The 10,312-nt window shown below is 35.6% G+C and overlaps 1 protein-coding gene across 1 annotated transcript in view; it reads right to left on the bottom strand.

Annotated features, from left to right (window-relative positions):
* tenm2a (teneurin transmembrane protein 2a) overlaps positions 1–10,312 on the bottom strand; it is a 1,361,633-nt gene that overhangs the window by 648,512 nt on the left and 702,809 nt on the right. Inside the window, exon 6 of the mRNA XM_073921891.1 lies at positions 2,685–2,763. The gene's annotated coding sequence lies outside the window, so the exon portion shown is untranslated. The remainder of the gene's footprint in view (positions 1–2,684; positions 2,764–10,312) is intronic.

Below are 10,312 nucleotides of genomic sequence, written 5' to 3'. Positions count from 1 at the left end.
GGTCATTCAGAAGGTGGTCATCTGCTTTTAAACATATGCATTCAGTAACTGTAAATACTGGCCCTGAAATCTAATGCTCTAAAAAGAACTGGGTGTCAAGTGTGACAAAGTGGGCCTTGAAGCAGGGGAAAGAAGATAAAAACCTGGTGTCTGGTTAGCCTGGGTGTCACTCTCTGCAACAATTGGTGTTCCAATATGACTGTTGAACCTGTTCTTTGCAAAGAATATAATCTTTTTGGAAGTAAATACTGTAAGACTAGAGCTGCGTCCCAAATGGCACACTATACACTATGCACTCTTGCACTATGTACTTATGCACTTACACACTCAACAGGATAGTATATGTATGTAGTGGCATCCCAAATGGCACACTAATGTTTTTTTTTACTAAACGGAAATTCAAATCGTTTCCCTGATGACGTTTTACGGTTGCCAAATCAGTGAAATAAACGACCGACTTATCTGTACTTACCTGCCGTGAGTATTGTCGCATTCGCCATCAGGAGGCGCTATAATTACTCTCGTAAGAGAATTTTGCTTTCACCATCAAAAATAACTAAAGTTATTCAACATGTGCTTCCGATAGCTCCGCCCCTTCCGCTACGTAAGCAAACTTGCAGTGTGTGAAGTGTCCATCATTCCACACTTCATTTTAGCGGCTGAATAAGTGCATCATCCGGGTAATTAAAGTGCACTTAATATTTTTAGAGTTTTCAGTGTGAACAAACTACTTACACTATTTATACTACGAAATGGCGTAGAATAGTGCATAAGTATGCGATTTGGGACGCAGCTTTTGTCTCTTGATCGTAAGAAAAGAGTCCCTTTATTTGAAACTGCCATGTCAACAATCACTATGGCGCAGAGTTGTAGGCACTGAATGGCAAACTCAGATCTTACCTGCACATTATTGTTAGAGATTAGAGGCTTCTACTTTCATGACCCCCCATGAAGACAAAGTTTTTGTAGTCATTTTCAATTTGCTAAATGGTGCACATACAGCAACTGTTTCCAAAGTGGTGTTTAGATCCTATGATGAGGCTCTGGGGTTCTTGAGGACTTTCTGAAACAGTTGGCACAACCACCCACTTGGACTGACTGCCAGTGGGCTGAAACCTAATCTGCAATTTAATTTACTAATTGGTGCACCTGATTCTAATTTCTTACACTTGATGTAGTGGCATCATTTTTTACCTCTCCATATTAGACTAAACTGCCTCCTTAATACATGCTAAGAAGTTACTTTGACAGTTCCACAACAAACATTCTATTGATTGTAAGTAACTGTGGGGGTACATTAAAGCTGCACGATTTGGAGAAAAAAATCGAATTGCAATTAATCTGATAAAAATTGTGAATTATGGTTTGAAATGTGTTTTACTTTAAGGTCATAAAAGAGCTGCAGGTTTGGTGTGCTGGTTTTAACAGCACCAAAGTAAGACTAAGCATTACGCTATCCTATACTTCTGTTTATTTAAAACCATTTTTTCCAATAAAGTTGTCAGTTGTCATGAAAAATTAAGAAAATAAATACTGTATCTTTGATTCAATTCACTAAATTATATATAATTTTTTATAAAGATATATAAAACCTTTACATAAAAAAGTGTTTAACAGTTTGCATATTAATTTCATAACATTCACCGTGCACAGACAAAGCTTTCCATACACAATTTTATATTTTACTTCACAGCACAAAAATTATTGTATTAAAATGTATAATTTATAATAAATACATTTATTTTCATTAATTAATTTTGGTTTTAGCTTAGTCCCTTTATTATTCCATGTCGCCAGAGCAAAATGAACCGCCAACTTATTTAGCACGCGTTTTACACAGTGTATGCCCTTCCAGCTGCAACCCATCTCTGGGAAACATCCACACACACTCATTCACACTCATACACTACAGACAATTTAGCCAACCCAATTCACCTGTACATCATGTCTTTGGACTGTGGGGGAAAACGGTGCACTTGGAGGAAACCCACGCGATCACAGGGAAAACATGCAAACTCTACACAGAAATGCCAACTGACCCAGCCGAGGCTCGAACCAGCAACCTTCTTGCTGTGAAGCGACAGCACTACCTACTGCGCCACCTAAATACATTTATATTTATATATTATTTGTAATACAACTTTGCCCTTTAATAAAAGCAATCAGATATATGATCTGCACTTTTAATTTGACCTAAATTGATTAATCATGCAGGCCTAAAGTACATGCCAGCATTTATCTAACCATAATTGAAACTTTTCTAATAGTAATACTTTCTCTAAAACATTGCTTTGTATATCTTGTTTTTTATAGGTTGTTCTCACATGGCGTCATTGATGACGCACAAGACTCAGATGGAGGGCAGTGTGAATATAGACCAAATTATTCAGCAAATGTTACTGTTTTAGTTTTGGAAGGTCATTTTTGAAAAAATGCCTTTGATGGTGAGGAAAAGAAGGACACTGATATAATCTTGGAAAACCTTTTACAAAAATCTTTTTTGCATGCTATCTTCATCAAATTTAAAATATTAACACTTGGCATTCAAAGGCATATTTTTTCTGTGTTTGTATATTGAACAAAATACATTTTCCCTCATAATTCATGATGTATAACACATTATATATATATTTTTAAGTATTTAACAAAAAAAAAAATGAAGAGTGGTGTGATAAATCACTCACCTTTTTAGTGTTACAGTGTACGAGTTATGTGTGTCAGGTTCAGATGCATTCTAGAGACTTTCTGCAAATTCAGAATGACCTGAGAATCAAACAAAAAACATACAAAAATAAATGCAGTGCAAATGTCATATACACAAACAGTTTACAAAACAACCATTCAGTTCAAGCTCCGGGTTCACAGCACAATATTTCCTGTTTTTCTTTTACCTCGAAAACAGCAACCAGAAAAAACAGACACAACATGATAAATGAACATGTTACATTTGAGATGTCAGCATACAGCTCATTAGAAATACTGAAAACAAATCCATATACTGTACAGCAGCACTATCACTACAAATGAAAGCTATTATGCAGTTATAAATCAGGATTTAAGTGTGAAAGCTCCCTTAAGATTAGGAGAATGACTATAAGTGAGGTGAATTAAAAACCCTGCTTGCCAGCTTATATTTACAAAACTAATTAAATTCACACTATTAAATCAAACATATCAGATAAAAAGTACTTAGCATTTTTATAGCTTCGCCATGCATTAACGCCTGTGCAGGCATTGGTGAGCATTGCGAGGTTTTGCTCTCTGCAGGTTTGAGTGTTGCAGGCTGTCAAGAGATAATTAAGACACCGGTGTCCCTTCAAGTTTCTGCACTAATGACACAACATGCCACACCATATGGCCCTATCGCCTGGGTCCACCATGGATCACTGTTTCTTCAGTCCTTTATAACAGGGCAAAGCATGTGCATGACATGCACACACACCCACACACCTTTAAGTGGGGTTTCCATGGATGTAATGCTTTTTATTTTGCATAAATTTGTATTCACACACTCACATTTGAATATTTTTTTTGGAATGACTAATACTAATTAAAGCAACACAGCATCCAAATGATTACAAAGAGCCCTTTATGTTTTACAGTACAAGCAATGTGCAAATAAATACAAAAAGTCAAAAAAAAAAAATCCAAGCAAAATGAATTTTGTCAGAGTTTCGTCAAATACCTCCAATTTTAATTGATTTGTAATTATATGGCAAATATACCATGAAAAAAGATATTTATCTTTTTTTCTACCTCACCTGAATGTATATCCTTGCATTTACCTTGTTAAACAATGATAACCCAAATAATTAAAGTATAAAATCTTTTGTAACATTGCAAGCTTTACAGTAGGTCAGAATCTTTTTCAAACATGTTTGTCCATTTGGATGGTCAATGGGTTCAAGATACGATTCTATAATTAAATCTCCACCAATGCTTATTGAACTTATGTGGAGTGACGAGGAAGATGAAGATAAAATATTGACAGAACCCTTCATTTTTATAACTTGCAAACTAAATTAGCATGCACAGAAATAAAGCAACGTTTACATATCATTAATTGCCAGTTTGGTGGTCAACAAACACACTGGAATCTTAGTGAATACTTGCTTCGAGCACATAAGAAATATATCCACATAAAGCTTGAAATGAACCAAGTGCACTTAAAAACAAAAGTTTTTTGGTTTTGTAATCTGTATGAAACGAATGCGAGGTACAGTCCGTCCTGTCAAAGGCACATCACATGACAGCAGCAATTCAAATGCCCACAAACTAGTAAACTGAGAATCGCCATCAAGAGCAAGTTGTGGATTAGTTCCGAAGACCAGTGTGATCAGACGATCATTATCCAGAGGATAATCATTCGTAACACTGCCATAAATGAGGTCTGTGTTGTGATCTCATTTCTTTCAAGTGCCTATGCACCATAGCTTGGGCAACCTGAAAATTTGCAGATTTTGTTTAATTCAGACATTTAGAAACGACACTTATGAGACATTTGTTGTTGTAATGTTGATTCCAAATATATGATGTAATCGTAAGCTTGGCTAGCAGCTTCGAAGAATTCAATGTTTTCCCATTCAGACAGAATGCCTGAGTATACTGCCCGAGAGGCGTCTCAAAGATGGCCACCAAGTAAAATGACTTGCCTTAAAGGGACTTTGTTTTTATTCTGTACAAACTGTATTTTCTATCCCTATACCCAAACCCTAAACCCAACCCTTATAAAAAACAATCTGCATTTTTACATTTCATAGTGTGTGATTTGTTTTCTTCCTTACGAGGACCAAAAAATAATAATTATTTAAAATATCCACAACATCAACATTTGCTGGAATTGCTCTACATTATGTGGAGACATTTGGTCCAAACAATATAAAAAATATAAAATACACACACACACACACACACACACACACACACACACACACACACACACACACACGTACATTTGTATGCACATTTGTTTTTTTAAATCTTAATAACGACATTAGATTTTTTTTTTTTTTTTGTTAATGATATTACTTTTTGAAACTAACAAAAAGATGTTCTGGCTGATCTAAAAGCCTTTTCAATTAGTAGAGGCGGTGAAATGTTCTCAATAGTGGCTCATAACTCGTAAATTACTCATTAAGTAAGTTTGAGCACTCCCACACACACACACACACACACACACACACACACACACACACACACACACACACACACACACACACACACACACAAAACACACAAACACACACACACACACAAACAAACAAACACACACACACACACTCGCTGTTACATGACATATGCATAACAAGGTTTATTATATTATTTTTGTAAGTGAACCTGCATTGATTCAGTTCTGATATCCACTGTGCTGTGAAATGAATTAGAAAATATGACAGAGCAATAAAAAGAACAGTGAAAGTTACAGAAGCTCATACAATACATTTTAACAGGCATAATTAAGTGCAAGAATAGCTGAAGGAAATTAATTTGCTAAATTAATCAAGGCAACTAATGTGTTTCATGTTTAGTTTCTCTATCCCATTATATGATCAAATATTCATGACAACAATTGCTTTTTGGTTGGTACTTAAATACTTAAAACCAACTTCCAACTTTTATTTTTTATTTTTTAGTTAACCCTGTAAAGCCCACTGTTGCAGAATTGCAAGCAAAAGCTTTTTTTTTTTTTTTTTCCTCATAACCACTTTTACTTGATTCAAGAATTCACCCTTAGCTGAGGATTGATTATAAAGTGTGTTTGGCATGCTGTCCCGGGAGAGAGCCCTGAGTTTGTGAGATCCTCGAGAACGCCCCCTTTGCAGGGCAAGAGTGGAGTCTGAGTTCAGCTAGGTCTTGAGAACTCCCCTGCTTGATAATGGTAGATGTAGATTATGAATGCTAAAGAGTGTAAATACTGGATTCAATGCTTGTCTATGATATCAATTTAGCTTTTTCAATTTACTTGTGTTACATATTTTTGGTCTGTGGTAGGAAACCGGAGAGCCCGGGGAAAACCCACGCCAACACGGGGAGAACATGCAAACTCTGCACAGAAATGCCAACCTGGCCAGGTAAGATCTGAGTCAGTGACATTCTTGTTGTGAGGCAGTGATGCTAACCAATAGGCCTCCCTGCTGCCCTGACAATAAAATGGGAGGAGTAGGGGTGGAAGGGGGGATTCTTTAAGACGAAGATGGCTAAGGTAAGATACTCTGGTTATTTATAATGATTTAAGAATCTTCTGATTGGTGAAACATGCATTAGCTAATGAGGACCAGCTGCTATCAATCATAAGCGCATGCTTCTCTCGAAATTAGTTTATAAATAAACTTCACCTAATAGGTCCTATTATGTGTCCTCGTGATGCAGTAGAATAGAAAACCTCTTCATAGGTCTGGTCATCCTGCCATGATGTTACTCTGTTGACATTAGCTGTGATCTAATTTTTTTACACGTCTGAATTTGTCAAGATTTATGCAAGTCAAATTCCTTGATTTTGTTATATTTATTACAATGTCTAGAACACATACATATGTAGTTATTTTAGTAAAGTCGATGTTTGAAATAAGTAACATGAGTTTCAAATAACTTGGAAAGATAATTTGATTCAACTTTACATTTTAAGTCAATGAATTACAGTGCATAAAGCCACACTATACAACATTTGAACATGCAGAGTTGAATTATTCTAGAAATCCAGTGTTTTTCTGATTTTATAAAAGAATGCACATTTATGCAACATGTCTGCCTGAATTGTCAATGTACATTCATAATATTACTACCCTACAGTTCATTACAGAAGGTGTGCATGTATATACTGCAGCACTCCTCTGTCAGTGTGTGTAAAGAGTTAAATGCAGTGCAATCACTCCAAGCAAGCATTGTCAGGATTTGATGTATTGGCAGACATGGCCAAGCGACCCCTCTCTGTCTAATGTACTGTTCAAATGCATCAGCCTTTTGCCCAGCAAGAATTAATAATGGAGCAATTAAAACCAATGGGGATTTGAGTCCTTCTCTGACAATTACATCTGTTAAAGTTTGAGAGCATTAATGCCTAAAAATATTAATTAAAGTGATTGATTCGAATGTTAAAATTCTATTAAATACGAGTGGAGCGCTCAAGTATAGGAGCTGATTACAGACTGATTGTTGAAGCTGAGATGCTGATTCGGGTTTATGCATATTTAAAATGCAGGTAGAATACTTGCATTCATGCCCTATTTAACATAATAGACAACATTATATATTATTAAAATTACTGCTATAGCAATACACACAGTGCGTCTTTTAGAACCCACAGCCTAAAGTCCCACGATTATTTTTGAGAATAAGAAAGAAATCACAAAGCATGTTTTATGCAAACATTTATTTTTCATTAAAATTCCAGATTGTCACACAAAGCCTGCATCATCGAGCAGAGAAAAGCACAGTAAATGTCTCATGTGCTTTTTCTCTGAAGCAGCAAATGTGTAGAATCTCTTATCTTCAAGACTGTGTGCTGGACTTTTTATCTTAACGCTTGGATTGCGTTTAAAAGGGAAACATTGACATAAAAAGAAGCCAGGCTCAGACTTATTCAGCTGTAAGAAGAGTTTTGAACATTAAGCCACTGGTCAGGCAATAAGACAGAGAATAGAGAGGCTTTAGAGCAGCTTTGAAAGAGCACAATACAGTAACATGGACAGGGACTCGTTATTTCAATGAAATTGTTGGAAGGTGCACAGGCTTTCTGCAGTATTGTTTAATTTTTAATTGATGCCTTGAATGGGGTCAATTAAAAAATCTGGAGTGTAATTTCATGCATTCACAGCACTAGAATGTTTCCTTCTTTAAGCATTTGTCGAGCGAGGCATTGAAGCCATCCCATCCCCAATTTACAACTGATGGCTCCTCACATGGTAATTTCTTCAAACACCCATTTCATTCTCATTTGCCGAGAGACAATCAGAATGTCATTACAGTGTCCACACTGGGCAGTCACAGGAGTAAATGAGCAACAAGAAAGGCATCGGTGGTTGAACAAGGAGCTCAGACACTGTACCGCAGGGGGAGAGGGAGTGACAGAGAGGAGAGATAAGAGCGGGAGAGCGAGGAACCGATGGAGGTCCGGGTTGAGTGACGACTGAGAGGCGACTCGTCTCTCAGGTATCCAGACCTGATCAGGTAGCCTATTACTGTCATTCCGGTTAACCATCTAATGTCAATGTCATTTACAACAAGGTCAGTGACACACACCCTGCCCTTTCCTCTTTTTTCTTTTCTTTTTTTTTTGTGAAGCTGCTTTAACAGTTGATATAGAAGCAAAAATAAAAGTACACACAAATGTATTACTTATATATGTACTTATGATAAAAAAAGAATCTTGCTTTCATGTATTAACCTTTTTTTATTTTTATTAATACTTACTTTTAAAACTAAGCAAATGAACTAAGCACTCAATTACAAAAAAAAGGCAACAACAAATTAGATCTAAGAGAATTAATAACAATACAAAAATAATGAAAATGTTTTTCAATAGAAACATATTAAGTTGAATTTACTTTTCAATATTTAATATTTTGACATATTCAATTCTACAGACATGGACATAATAAAAATAAAAGGCTGTTCCGTCCAATTTTACCATAAAATATTGTTATATTTAATGTTTTGTGAAGATAAAAACAAGCCATTTTATAATCTAGTAATTTAAAACAGTTTACTAAAACAAAATTGACATTTTGAATTATCTGTGTGACAGCTTTTATTTTTTTAAAACTAATATTAACTAACTTACTTAGGGTTTAATATACAGCTGAAGTCAGAATTATTAGCCCCTTTGATTTATTTATTTTTTTATATTTCCCAAATGATGTTTAACAAAGCAAGAGAACTTTCACAATACAGTATGCCTAATAATATTTTTTTTTCTTCTGAAGAAAGTCTTATTTGCTTTATTTCGGCTAGAATAAAAGCAGTTTTACATTTTTTTAAAAACCATGTTAAGGTCAAAATTATTAGCCCCTTTAAGCTATATTTATTTCTGATAGTCTACAGAACAAACCATCGTTATACAATAGCTTGATTAATTACCCTAACCCGCCTAGATACTGCAAATTAAAGTCAACATTTACAAAAAAAATATGTTATGCTGAATGGAGGTAACATTTGTTCATGTCAACTAATACATAAATAACATGTGCTGATGTTAATTCCTGTTAACAAATTCATTAACTAATACAACTTTATTGTAAAGTGTTATAGAAGTTCTGTATGCGTTTTTCCTTATTTTGGCACTTCCTCAATATACACATTTAACCTGTAAACCTACTTGACTCAGTGTGAAAACCCTTAAGGAATACATTAAACCTCATAACTGATTCAATCAACAAGATTATTCAATAAATGTTTTCTTTGTGAGCAAATGGAAGGTGAGTAAATCATTATTGAAAAATAATTTTTTTGTTGTGAGCATGAAAAAGGCAACCCAGGCTCATTTTGAAAATGTACCGACAAATACATGTTGAGGGATTGCGAAATACGTCCCAGGTGGTATGTTTTTTTTTTTTTTTTTTGCAATTTTTTTTTTTCACGAATCCACCAGAGGCCGCTGTATATGTTTTTTGGGATCTCAAATTTCTCTCGCTAGTGCCGTTTGCGCCTGCTGTTCTCACATAAATCCACCAGAGGCCACTGTCGACTGAATAACTGAATGACTGACTGATCAACTGACACACCATCCTCCTTCCCTTAACCCAATCAATAGTGTTTTCAAAAGCACCAATTGACCTGCCCACCCCCTTCCCAGGTAAGCAGTCAGCTGGTAAGCGCGAAAAGGAATGGCATCATACTGCTCCGTATAATTCGTTTTAAAGACAAAATGCAGCCATACATACTTTTATTTTGAAGAAAGCTAAAAACCTGTAAGCTTTAACATCCACAGTAGGAAAAAAGCAAACACTATGGCAGTCAATGATTACAGCTTGTACAGTTTTCTTCATAATATCTTAAAAGGTTAAAGCAAGTCAAACCAGTTTAAAGCAAGTGAAGGGAGAGTAAATGATGGCAATTTTCATATTTGGGTGAACTACTCCTTTAAGCTCCACCAAAGATAGTCGTTTGGTGCTTTACTGTAACACTGTGACCAGACATACTGTTTGAAATGTTTGATGAACTCTACACCAGTCAAACTGCTCACTATTTTATTTACAGTAAAGGTTTGTCGGGCAGTCCGTGCCCATGGCCCCTCAACGTACCCACTTGGCAAGGATCCAGAGACCTGTTTGGCCACAGAGGTACATTTCCATCTCATTCATCACGGACAGACAGA

This window comes from Danio rerio, chromosome 14 (assembly GCF_049306965.1).
Source record: "Danio rerio strain Tuebingen ecotype United States chromosome 14, GRCz12tu, whole genome shotgun sequence".
Taxonomy (NCBI): domain Eukaryota; kingdom Metazoa; phylum Chordata; class Actinopteri; order Cypriniformes; family Danionidae; genus Danio; species Danio rerio.
Note: the sequence above shows the minus strand (reverse complement) of the source record. Positions and strands in the feature narration are given on the sequence as shown.